The following is a 14,048-nucleotide window of genomic DNA, read 5'->3' as shown; positions in this document are numbered from 1 at the left end:
AACGGGACCACAGGCACTGTTCAACGGATGCATGATTTCGAGTCTTCTGTGTTCGACCTATCCCGAGTTATAGGGCCTGTTTTATATATACACATATTTCTTTTGTTAATGAAATGAATTAACTGGACTGGCGGTGTACACTCAGTATTATAATTATACCGAGTGCACACTGCAAATCGAATTCATTTGATTCAGATAGAGTCAGCCAGATTTTTCTTCACAGAGGGAAAAGCTACCATTTTGGCACTATAACATTTTTTCGGTTCGCAACCTTGAAAAACAAATTCATTTGATTTGAAGGTCACTTGCGAATTTGCTCGAATTGTGCCAAAATAGCAGCTTTTGCCTCCTACGGGGTGAAATGAAGATGCTATCGATAGGCATGGAAAAGTCATGTATGTGTAAATTGTTATTGTAGAATATATATGTTTTAGGCCCTCATTGACCCAATTTAGATCATTCAGGAGGCAGGCTGCTTCAACCCTGCTTGTTAGGGTGAACCTAGACTGAGAGGGATTCAGTAGTGTATCACTGTCCCGTCGTTTTATGCAAGAAAAATTTTGAAATCATGCAAACTGAGCCCAAAAATATGAAATTATGCGATTCTGTTCATTTTAACAAAGAATAATAAAGAAAAATATTCAGAAATTATGCATAAAATGATTAAATTTTGTTAAATTGTGCGGTGTGCATAAAACCACGGGGTAGGTATCAGCAGGTAGACTGAGATACCGTACTCGATAAAGAGTACCTCTCCTTGCACATATGTGCGAGCGCATACATACTCATACAAACACACACGCACACATAAACAGACAAGTGCTGATTTGTTTATTGTTATTGTTGTTATTACAATTACAGTAGTCTCCGCCTAAGATCCTGGTGCTCGGGAGCAAGGAAAATGCAGGATCTTAAGCGAACCGGGATCTAAGCTGAATGGCCAGAGGGAAGAATCCACGGTAACTCATGGTCAGGTCCATAATCTGTACAATGATCTTCTCTTACTTTAAAGTGAACTGACGTGACTCCTGGGCACTAAAAGTTCTTTTCAGAAGTCAGTTTTTCCTCTTTTTTTTGTGTGGGGGTGGGGGGCTTTTTAAAAAAATGTGAGGTGAGAACCAGTTGGCTTCGAGCAATGCCCCCCTCCAAAAATGTATTGCTTTCCATCTCTAACGGAGTTCCCCGCCCTTGTCATGATGTATCATAAATCGTAGTATTAGTATTGTGACCGCACCGACCAAATGTTTTAAAAATGAAAGTGAAAGGCAGGTTCACTGCCAACAGATGACTCCATTATTATTACACAGAGGCGATCGGACAGTCCACAAGTATGGGCGTCAGTCTGTCTTGGAAGTTCGAGCGGAACTGAAAGACGAGAGCGATGGTCGGGAAAACATCAGCGTCCACGAATTCACAGTTTGATAGAATGTAGTGTAGTCTGCTGATGCTTGCTTGTAGGCCCTCCCCACCTAGTGTGTGATGTAAGATCAGGCGGACGGCTCAGGTGATCGCGGAGGGCAAGGCATCGACGAGTTCACACCTTATTACCGCTTATCGAGATTTACAACAAAGGTGTGATCGCGTTCTCAAGAGTGGATGATCCGTGACGCGACGGACCGTATTGATCGCACATTTTCGCTACTTGGTTGATCAACTAAGCGCGCCCCCTAAATAAAGAAACAATAACTAAATTATGACCTGGAAAAGCGGGATCTAAGCCGAATGTAGCTCCTTCAGTGCGGGATCTTAGCAGTGAGTTTTAATAGTAAGATTTATATTTTTCCAAAACAGCGGGATCTTAGGCGAACCGGGACCATAAGCGGTGGGATCTTAGGCGGGGACTACTGTATTATTAAATTATTAATATCATTATTCTGTCCCCGTGGTTTTGTGCACCCCGCTTAATTTAGCAAAATTTGATACTTTTTTGCATAATTTCGGATTATTTTCCTTATCATTGCATAATTTCACATTTTTGGGCTCAGTTTGCATAAGTTCATAATTTTTCTTGCATAAAATGACGAATACAGATTGTTACTGTTATTTTTATTACCATAATTTGCTGCAGTCATACACCCTTGAGATCTTGTCTTCAAATGTAAAGAAGAGAAATCAAGTGTGATGGGTCGGGTTTGAATTATAAATAGATACCACAAGCAACAAAGGACAAGCATCGGAGCAGTACCCCTTGGGAAGTACATGTACTGGGCACAATGACGGAAGCACGCCTGGAAAGTGTTTACTGGGAGAAACAAAATCAAAGCTAAAGACATGTATATCACTGTGGCATCAGTGGCCTAGACGTTAGGCTCTCAGACTGGCAACCGTAAAATCATGGGTTCGAATCCCACCTTGGAAGAGGCACTTTACACAAATTTTCCTCACTTCATCCAAGTGGAAATGGGTACTCGGCTATAGACGGTGGAAGATCTTGTCACAATGTCAGTTTGAGTTGAGCACGTGAAATCTGCAGCATGCACTCTGTAAGTGTAAGCTTTCTGTGAAGCTGAGAATGTTTCTTGAGTGTCCTCAGAGGATCTGCTTGGGTATTTGGAAAATAAAAAAAAATCTACTTTATACAATCTATAACAGCAATACGAGAACTCGTTGGAATAGGCATTATCATACAGATCTCTGCTTTCTTTGCGCGTGGTTGGTGGGTGATCTGGTGTTGTTCATGCTCCTTCTTTCCTGTCAAACATGTATCGTCCTGATCTCTCCTTCTTTTTTTGGTGTTTGTTACTCTCTTGTAACGCTTCTAATCTTCGGCACTTACACGTATTTGACCTTATTGTGTTGCAAGTGCTGTAAGACTCTCACTAAAATCAACATTAAAACTACTTTCTTTGGTCGTTGTTCCAGTGTGCTCTCTATGACGCACACAGTTGAGACTGTCTCGTCCCTTGGTTACTTTGTTTGTTCCGAGAGGTGAATTGCCCAAAGGAAGATAGTGGGAGGTTGGTGGGTGCTCTGGTGTGGTTTGCTTCTTATTTCCAATCAAACACCTATCGACCATATCTCCCTCCCCAACCCCCTTTTTGTGTTTTACCTTCTTGTAACACCTCTAATCCCCGGAACTGATATGGGCTTTTTGTGTTGTAAGAACCGCAAAACACTTAATAAAGTTAATACTGAAATTTAAAGGAAGATAGTACTCTTAACGTTTTGGGCTCCATCGATATATTTTTATAATATAGGAGGCCGGTTCTTCAACTCTGTCTTTAGTTTTTTTTTAAATTTTAGAAATAATTTTATGGCGCTTGCAACCCAAGAAGGTCATATAAGTGCTGACGATTAGATGTGCTACAAGAGAGTAACAAGCACAAAAAAGGAGAGAGAGAGAGAGAAAGAAAGAGAGAGAGATAGAGAGAGAGAGAAAGAGAGAGAAAGAGAGAGGGAGAGAGAGTAGGATGATAGGTGTTTGATAGGAAAGAAGCGAGCAAACCACACCAGAGCACCCGCCAACCACCCACCGACTTTTGTCTGTCAAGGCCAACCTGGACCTGAGATGGATCAAGAATACCATCCCCAGCAACAAGGCAGCGATGGGACCCATTTTTAAATTTTTTTTTTCCTTCGGGAATGGAACGGGAAACTATCATAGCCGCGGACTTTCGAGAAAAAAACTATAGCCACGCACTTTCGAGAAAAAAACTATCAAAGCCGCGCACTTTCGAGAAAAAAAACTATCAAAGCCGCGCACTTTCGAGAAAAAAACTCAAAGTCGCGCATTTTATGACGATACCGATACAATTAGATTGCCGATTCCATCCAACAATTTTTGTCTTGTCTTAATTTCTCTGTATAGCCCCAATCCAAATATAATATGAATATTTCTAGAGACGTCAGGAGACTTTCAAACCGTTTCTATACTTAAACTAAAACACACCAGTCAAATAAATAGAAAGAAACAACCAAGAAAGAGGAAGGGAGAATGAGTAACAAGCAAATGTTCACACATGGGCACGTCTCACTAGTTCAATTTTGATCCTAAATAAGCAAGATAATGCTGCCCTAACACTTTAAAGATCGTCCCTGTCCTGTAGATGTGTTTTTATACCTGAAAAGCCATTTCATTCAAGACATAATCTAATTGATATATGCTCGTCCCAAATCCAGTAAAGCGTAGAGATCATTTATTAAAGTGTTGGATGGTATATTAGTTTTGATAATCAGAAATTTAGTTGTATCAATATCGTCAAAAAGTGCGCGGCTTTGATAGTGCGAGGCTTTGATAGTTTTTGTTTGTCGAAAGTGCGCGGCTCTGATGTTCTCCATGTGGAACTCGTGTCTCTTGCATGCAATATCCACGGGTTTAAATGGGTCTTACTGTACCACCACAGACGCTGGTACAATGGACGGACTGACACCCATATAAAATAAAGACCACATCAATCGGGACAGCAACGGGAACCTTTCCATCCAAATCCATGCGTCAAGATGAGCATGCGACGTCTGTAAGTCAACGACATGGGCCTATTAATCTATACATGTATCAGTATCACACACTTCCTTGTCGCGCCATGTTCTTTCTCTGTATCGTTTTATGCCTATAATGGGTTTCCTGGAGATGATTCGTGTGTTCTCTGATGGGGTGCACTCGAGATTCGTTTCAGATTCGTTTTAAATGACTCAATATCATAATCATTATAAATATCTTCCTATTCTTGGAGGGCCATTGGGGGCTCGTGGCCTCGATGTTAAGGTGTTCGCCTCTTATTCAATAGGTCTTAGGTTCGAATCCGGACAGCGATGGAACATTTTCTTCTCTAAAATTTTCTCCTTTCACAACCTTTCCTGCTCTCTAACAATGTTCTGTCGACTGCTTTCGCCTCAACTTTCTGCCCTCACCCCCTCACCTCCTTTGGCCCCTCCTCTGGGCCCCTAATTATTTCGGCAGCCTTTCTACTGCTGCTCCTTGGCTCCTTCTAACGGCTATATTTCAGCCTTACCCCTGATTTTTATGGTAGTTAAGACCTACACATAGCCCTCTCGGACAAGGGCGAAAAATCATGGAGGTCCCGTGTGCAAGTTGCGCACGTTAAAGACCCGCTGGTGGTTCAAAATCGATAAGAGTAGGCTTCGACAGCCACCCAGGCAAAAATTCAAAATTTTCTACCAACTGAAAATGTTTTCCTGTGTCCCGTGCGCTCATATGACCTTATGCAGTTGCGAGCGCCGTAAGATTTAAAAAAAAATAATTTAAAAAGGAGAGCCTATCTTGACAGGCCTGAACCAGGGTGAAAGAGTCGAAGGATAAATTTTATTGTCCTGTTTCTGGGGAAATGTGGCCGTTCTCAAGCTGGCTGTCTCTAGTGGCCTACTTCAACTTCAACCTTAACTCTTATGGCCCGGCCTGATACTGTCGGCGGTCAGAGGTAAGAAGGTGGATGGGGATCGTAGTCTACGCGCTGTGCCCTCGTCTCACAGAGAGGATTAAGTGAAACAAGTTGGCCTATAAAAACAAACTCAAGTACCGCATGCATAGATGGATCAGCTGTGTGCCGTCCTGACACCCAACTCACGCTTGCGACACGTGCTTGGTGCTCACGTTTACCACCCGACCTTCCTACTTCTGTCTATTTGTTGTTTGTTTCTCTCCTTCCCCCTCCCCCTCCCACTCCTTTTTCCTCGTTCTATTTATTTTCCATGGTGAAGTCTGAGGTTTTTTTTCTTTGGTAAGTGTTCTACGTCGCTCGCAATTGCATACATGTAGGTCATACGAGCGCACGGGGCACATTAAACATTTTCAATTTGGTACGAATTAATTTTAAATTTTGCCCGGGTGGCGGCTGAAACCTATTCTTATCGATTTTGGACCACCAAGGGATCTTTAAATTGAGCAACTTGTTCACGGGGCCTCTGAGATTTGAGATTTTCGCCCCTTGTCCGAGAAGGCAAGGTGCAGATCTGTCCTATCATAAGATCAGGGGTGTGGCTGAAAGACAGCAGTAAGAAGGAGCCAAGGAGTAGCAGTAGAAAGACTGCAGAAGAGCCAGGAGCCGAGAGGAGGGGGCAATAGAGGTGAGGGAGTGGGGGCAGAAAGTGGAGACCAAAAAAAGCAGGCGACAGAACATTGCTAGAGAGTAGGAAAGGAGGTGAAAGTAGACAATTTTGGAAAATAAAATTTTTCGTCGCTATTCGGATTTGAATTAGAGACCTATTGAATGAGAGGTGAATACCTTAACCTCTAGGCCACAAAAGCCTCTGTATTCTCTTATAGACTCTTTGCGGACAATTCTTGCATCTTGGCTCTGAAATTTTGCAGCTAAGTCATTAGTTATATAGGTACGAGTATGTTTACAGGTAAGGTAGTCTTTACGGGATGATACCATTGATGACGTCCATATCTTGAGAGATGTCTCGCTTAATAAGGGTGCCATTTGTGCAATTCTTCGAATCTCTAAATGTCTAACTTACATTTTGGACTCTTTATTAAATTAACATAACATTTGAATTTGGCGTTTGATCATTAAAATTACCACACAAAAAAACAAAAAACCCAACAACACCACTTTCTCGTTTCCAACAACAAGATGATCCGTCCCATCAAATTATGTCACCAAACATTCTTGGGTTACATAGAATTACTTTAGTCTTACTGTCGTCCTCAGCCAGATGGATGTCAACTAAGTTTCGATTCCGTTTAACATTTCGTCGTCTTCGGAAATTCTAGAAACAAAAGGCAACTACATTTTTCAATGGTGACTTTGAAGTAACAAACACAAAAAAGTAGGAGGAGAGATAAGGACGATAAATGTTTGATAGGGAAGAAGGAGGAAACCACACCAGAGCACCCGCCCACCACCCACCTTCTTTGTCCGACAGTGTGAGTAACTTTGTTAGTAGACTTCAAGTCCCAGTAAACTGGGCGGGAGATTTGGGGGGGGGGGGGGGGGGGGGCGTCACTAGAGATCCCATTTCTTAAGTTGTTTTTGTCTGCCTGTCTTACATTTTACTGATCCCATAATCACGAGGATCGAAGGGGCGCTGTATGATAAAGAGCCTTGTCAGAGGTCTCCACTTTCCCAGGTTTTTAATTGCAAGCGCCTGAGTTTGGGAGAAGGATTTGCCTGTCCCTTCCGCAATGTTGTCGATCCACCTTTTTCTTTGCATTCCTCCCTTTCTCCTCCCCTATATAGTTCCCTGAAGAATGGTCTTGGATAGGCCACACAATCTTGTTACATAACCATAGGCCCACAAATTCATTTTCCTTCGCTTCACAGCAGACAGCAAGTCTAAAAGTGACTCATATGTTGTTTCACTCTACTGCGCACTTCCCCATTTGTGACGTGGTCAGTGTATATACCAAACGAGTCGTCTAAAGCACCTCATTCCGGCTGCTTGGATCTTCCTCTGAAGCTGTGCCGTCAAGGTCCATGATTAGCAAGCATACAGTCATAAAGAAGGATGGAGATGACGAGGCCATGGAGTAGATCTAGCCTGATTTTGGAATTGACTGAGATGTTTCGATCTTTCCATATCGGTCTTAGTTTTGTAAGCAACCCTGTTTTCCCAGCAGAAGAATTAAAGCTCTTCGGTCGTGGGTCCTAAGTCTGGACAACCTCGAGTATGTGCATAGGTTATGTGCAGCCTCATAATAAAGACCTATCTGAAACGAAAGCAAAAATCATTTTAAAAAAAGGATAAGCTGCACAGTGACTGCAGTGGATACAACATTTTAGATTCGAAGCCACATGTCACACTGTTTGATACATGTATATATTAATGTATATAACAAATTTTATCATATTGAGCCATCTGAAGAAACGCTGAAGCATATCTCATACATGGGCGAACATAATGCGGATTAAGCTGTCAGATTTTTGCCATCATTCTAGCTCCCTTGGTGGAATATGTCGATAGATAGATGAGGCCGCCATACATAGACCCCACATATCCCCACTCGCTCCCCCTCCCCTGATCAGACCATCTCTTCATTGATCTCTACGGGTCGAAGTCAGATTTTTACAACAGCTGTCCTCTTCAAAACATCCAGTCTTAACAAAATATTGTTATTTATGCATAATCCTTAAAGGGCAGATATTTATTACCGCACAAGCGCTTGAAATCTGTTAAAAATTTCGTACACTATTTTTCTATTTTCTAAATGAAAGAATGGTTAGGGGCGTTTTTTGTCAAAGGCGATTATATTCAGAACCATTACCAAGTGCGTTATGTGTTTCATGTAGAAACCATTTTTGTTCAATGTCGGTGATGGGTCCGGAGTTTAGAGACATCAAACTGCTGACTCAAACGTGACAAAAATAGTTTCATCAGCGATTATTTAAACATTTAAAATAACTTTGATTTTTAAGGTTAAAAAATATTGCTTACTTCACATAGAAGTAGAAAAGGGAAACAGGGACACGAAAAAGTGAGGCTGGAGGAAGACGGAACAGATACGTCATGCCAGTATCAGTGACGTCATTAAAGATGATTATCATCGTTTAATAACATTTCCTAGAAAGAGAAATGCGCACAAATGTTGTTTGTCAGAGGGATTAAGATTGATTATTATATCTTGGAGAACGTTAAATTCCTCATAAAAAGTTTAAAGTAAAGTTAAAAAGAATGACAAAAGTTTGACTTATTTTCTTAAAAAGCAGTACATGTATAACAATAGTCATACATAGTTATCGATGCCAAACGGGTGTTTAAGCTATAAGTTTATAAGAGTGGACTTTCAGGATGAACCAGTGTGACTGACGAGAACATTTTGCACACGTAGATTGGAAGCTATTGAACTATAATAGGATAGCGATCGGTGATTTTTGATCAGGCTTTTGTGTGTGCACGTGTGTGGTTAGGGGGTGAGAAGGGGTGGGGGTAAGGGGCTACATATGTAATATGAAGATGAGGATTTGCAACGGCATGGCTGTGTGGACACGTGAACGTTTAAAAGAGTGTGATTTTGTCTTGCTGTTAGAAGAGTTTGCTTGTATTAAGATTGTAGGAATTACTTTCATTTACTTTTTTCATTTTTGTTCTGTCAGTTTTGTTCGTAGGATTTGCACATGGAATGGAAGGACACAAAACCTTTCAAATATTGGACAAACAACCTGGAGCCAGACTTTTTTTTCCAGACGCCCCGGTAACAAACATTTTCGCAACCGGTGGGAACGTATGGGGAGGAAGCTATACCCCCCCCCCAAAAAAAAAAAGAAAAGGAAAAGAAAAGAAAAAAAGGAAAGGAAAACAGCCACAATGTTAAATGGCATGTACTTGAATTTTTATTGCTCTTGCTTTATGTCAACTATGGAAGTTAAATTTAAAAAAAAGATGATAGCTTCAAAACGCGTAGAGCATTCTATAGAGCATGGATATACACTTTATGAATGATCATTATCGCTATTATTATTATCATGAGCCTTATAACTACTTAAAAGAGAAATCAGCAGACGAGTAGAAGTCAAGCGTAGTATACGCCTAAAGCCTAATATTGAACGAAAGACATGGCTGAAAAAGTGGCAAAGAGGGCGGGATTACTGTCACATCAGTGGGCCTATATCATAGTATTCAAATGTTAATGGTAGGCGAGGTTTACTTAATCTTTTATCTGAGTTAGTTATGGTTGAGGTGTCAATATTATTCGTAGGTTTAAGCTTCGTGTACAAAGGAGTAACTGTGCTATTTATTTCAAGCTGGGCAGTTACACCGGTCGCTGACCCTAGTTGTGTTATTATTACTGTTATATTCGGACTTACGGTTTGTAATAAAACTAATAACATTATTATTTGTATAGGTCAACCCCCTATCTGCTTCGATCAGTGTGTCGCAGTTGGTCACGGATTCTACCAAAACCCAGAAGCTCGATGTTCGAAAACGAGCCAGCAGTTCTGAACTTGTTTTGTGCTTCTTGAAATTCTTTCTAACAGAGAACCGAGCCCGCTGTGTTCAATATTACATGTCATTACTTATTATATTAGGCTTAGGTCAAGTCAAAAGTTCACTCCCCCCTCCTCAAGTAAAACAAATAGATGAATAGATAAATAAATAAATAAATGAATAAACAAATTAAATAATTAAATAAATAAATAAATAAATAAATAAATAAATAAATAAATAAATAAACTAAAACTACAAACAAGATCACACCAATCAAGAGCAAATTATAGTACAGATCCATCATGGCCTGGCGGGAGACAAGCCGCAAAAGAAGCCACTCTCGGTAGGAACAGCGGGAGTGGACACAACTTCCACTCTATAGGCACAACCTATGGATGTCAGAAAACAAAATAGACTAAAGGAATAGTAAGTAGAAATAAAGGATCAAGCCACATACAAATATCATCTTTGTTTTTGTTTTCAAATTTTTGGGCAGTAATTTAATTGATGTTATTATTTTTGAAAGCGATTCATGTAGGCTGCCTCTGTCTAATTTCATGCGGTATCCCATTTAGCTCAGATCAGTACCGAGCGCGGGTGGTGTTAGAAATGCTACTGAGTTCAAACGTCCTCTCTGTTGGTGTTACATAGTAATGATTCGGTCTTCTTCTGGTTCTTCTTTAGTTCGTTGTCAACCATCCGCTCTTGAACATTTTCAATATAACCATTAACAGCTTATGCTGGCCAAAATGTTGGTTACCGGGTACATCAAGACTTTGGACAGGATATAATAATATCTGCTGTGTATCAATATCATCAGTATATTAAAGTTTATACCCTGGGCCAAATAACACGTGTTTCTGATTTGCGTATGATGGCTCGGAATGTACTGAAACATTGCTTTTGGTCTTCTGCTGATCGGACATATTATTACTGTGCCTGCTACGTCTTTAAAGGGTTAATAGGAAGAGACATAGAAGTGAGGTATCGTGATGAAAATTGGCGCTCGTCAAAATAATGGAGTCAAAGAAACCGTCAGTTTTCTTCGCTTTTGGATATTTTATTGAATTTTTGTTTCTTTGGCTCAACATCTTTTTTTGTCCTCTCAAAAACACATTTCTCTATGTTGATTTTTTTTTTTACCGAAACACATCGATTAATAAGTCACAAAAAATAATTTTTCAGTTTCCAAGAAGCTTTGGAAGTCACCTAACTTTGACGGCCATTTTTTCGTTAATTTTACCCCTGAAACCAGACCACCCCAGCTTCCTTCAATGGCAAATATCTCGACTTCTATCAAGATAGATGGGTATTTCTTTTCTTCAAATACAAGGCAAATGAACAAGCTTTAACATTAAACCCATAACTGGGGACTCTCATGGCCAAGAGGATAAGGTGTTCACCTCTCATTCAATAGGTCCTAGGTTCAAATCCGGAGAGCGACGGGATTTGTCTTCTCTAAATTGTCTCCTTTCACGCTCTTCCCTGCTCTCTAGCAATGTTCTATCGTCTGCTTTCGTCTTCATTTTCTTCCCCACCCCTCACCTCCTTTTCCCCCTCCTCTGGGCTCCTGACGCTTTGTGCAGCAGTTCTACTTCTACTCCTTGGCTCCTTACTGCTGTCTAGCCACACCCCTGATCTTACGGTAGGAAAGATCTACACCTAGTCTTCTCGGACAAGGGTGAAAAATCTCAGAGGTCCTTTCTGTAAGTTGCGCTCGTTAAAGATCCCCTGGTGGTCCAAAATCGATCAGAGTGGGCTTCGGCCGCCACCCGGGCAAATTTCAGTATATTCCTTCAAACTGAAAATGTTTAAGTCAATGTGTCCTGCGTGCTCATGTGACCGCATGCAGTTGCAAGCGCCGTAAAACACTTACCGAACAACAAACTAAGCAATGACTCCACATTCCCCAAAATTGACGAGCGCCTGATTTCACCACATCGGGACTGTTAATTTAATGTTCCAATTCATAACATCAGAATGGAGCCTCAACGTTCTGTGTTTTCGCAAAGTTCGTGAGCAATAGCTCAACAATGACTGTAGCAGGGCCGTGATGCTCACAACGCGCATGAACGCTGTTAACATGTTACACATAACAGAAGAAAAGATGATAGCTAGAAATATGAGCAATCATGATTGTGAGTGGAAAACGAATTGCTACTTCAACTACCGGTAGCCCTACTATGAAACGGTGTCAGCTTTTGAGTTGGAGGGCAGAGAAAAATTTGCTTAGGATTATTGTTGTATAGACTCTATAATACATGTATTATTATAAATGTGACCTTAGAATTTTATTCAAAATCTAATTTTGCGTTACCAGTTTTTAGTCGCAGCTTTAGGTTTGTGCCTAAAAATAACTCTCTGAGTGACATTAAGAAGCAAGAGTTAATCCGTCATCGACTATGAGTAGTAGGAAAGCCAAAAGGCAAGTCTTCCCCGCGAGAAAGTTGACAATAAAAATAGTAGGAGATTTGGGTGGGAAAAAAAGGGGGGGGGGGTATTCTCTTATAATAACAAGCATTGAACTGAAACCCACACACTGTCAAAATATCAATTCTACATACTATATTATTATAGTTGATGACATTGTTAGTTTCAGAATAACTACGCTCTTTATCGAGAAAAGTGCATCGGTTTTTGCTGTCGAAAAGGTGTTTTCTATTTGTATACGGTGCGTGTATGTAGGTACGGGGATTGGTGGGAGGTTGGTTGAGGGTGTATGTTGTGGGAGGAAAGGAGGGAGGGGTGTATTTTTATGGGGAGCGGGAATGGTCTATATGATGTGCTCTATTGCACTGTGGTTTGTACTTTGTGCTTCTTATCGTGTGAGACAGTCCCGTTGGCTGGTCGTGTGGTAGCAGTACGACTCTTTTGTTGCTGAAAGGGCGGGTCGACTCACAGCTCACTCCTCCCACGCCCTTTCAGATAGGCATTCAGATGACTAGAAAATGATACGCCTTTGCACTAGCTATCTAATATATATGTATGTGATATATATATCACTATATATATATATATATATATATATATATATATATATATATATATAATATATAGAGTGTGTGTATATGTGTGTGTATGTGTGTGTGTGTGTGTGTGTGTGTGTGTATGTGTGTGTGCGTGTATTTTTTGTGTGCAAACCACTATATAACTGCGGGTACTAGTATAGCTGACGCGAAACAGGGAACCTAACAGCTACAGTAAAAACATTAGGCTTACCAGTGACAGATTCAGTAACAACTAATATGACACGCAACATCACCGACTATAACTTTGAAAACAGAGCCACTTTTTCTCATTTTCTCAGAATTATTTCTTTGAGGAAGTTGATTGTGATAAAGATATCAAAGGGATCCATATGAACCAAGGAAGTTACAGCTATATCAAGTTGTTGTAAGGTCCTTGGTGTGAACTCGTGCCCTTTCACTCGTAAACGTCAAGCAGAGAACAACGATTTTAGTGATCAGATAGGTGGTGGTCGAGGTGAGTTCAGGAACAAGACATAACAACATAAACTTGCCTTCACAAATCAGAAGGGAGGGGCTGAGGTAAGAGGACCAGCAACAGTGTGTCGATTTGTTGCTGCATAAATAACGGGATTTTGGATGGTCAGATTGCCATTGTAGAAACAATTCAATGACGAAGAAGAAAGAGAGTTCTAAAAACAAACAAACACCCCCCCCCAAACAAAAAGTACAAGAACAATCCCCAAAACACCAACAACAGCTTTCCCCCTTTTAAGTGCAGAAGTGCGTTTGCTATTTCCTTGGTCGAAGCCAGACTTCAAAGGATGTTCCTTTAAATATTGCCTTGCCCCTCCCCCTCCCCCGCATCCACTCCTAATCTGATGTAGATCGGGATTTTAAATGTATGCAGGTATACAGTCTATTAATAGATCCTCACTGAATCCCACGTCAGACCAAATATTCCCTTCTAGTAGATAATCTTTGGTAGGAGCAGAGACTGAAGGGTATTCATTATAATCATTGCGTAGGAGCAGGAGCAGAGTCATTGCGATTGCGATTAAGAAAACAACTCATAAACATCTACGCCTGGGTGGAGACTACACTTTAAATTAAAGTAATTATTTTTCCAAGGACTCGTCTTTGGATTCTTTACTTCACCCCCTTCCCCCTTGCCTCTTTTACGCAAGCTAATTAAGCTGGCATCTCAGTCTCTCTCCCCTCCCCCTTTTTTCTTTTGCTCGTTTGAAACAAACA

Source organism: Aplysia californica, unplaced genomic scaffold, assembly GCF_000002075.1.
Source record: "Aplysia californica isolate F4 #8 unplaced genomic scaffold, AplCal3.0 scaffold00062, whole genome shotgun sequence".
Taxonomy (NCBI): domain Eukaryota; kingdom Metazoa; phylum Mollusca; class Gastropoda; order Aplysiida; family Aplysiidae; genus Aplysia; species Aplysia californica.
The sequence above is the reverse complement of the archived record's forward strand: the minus strand, read 5'-3'. Positions refer to the sequence as shown.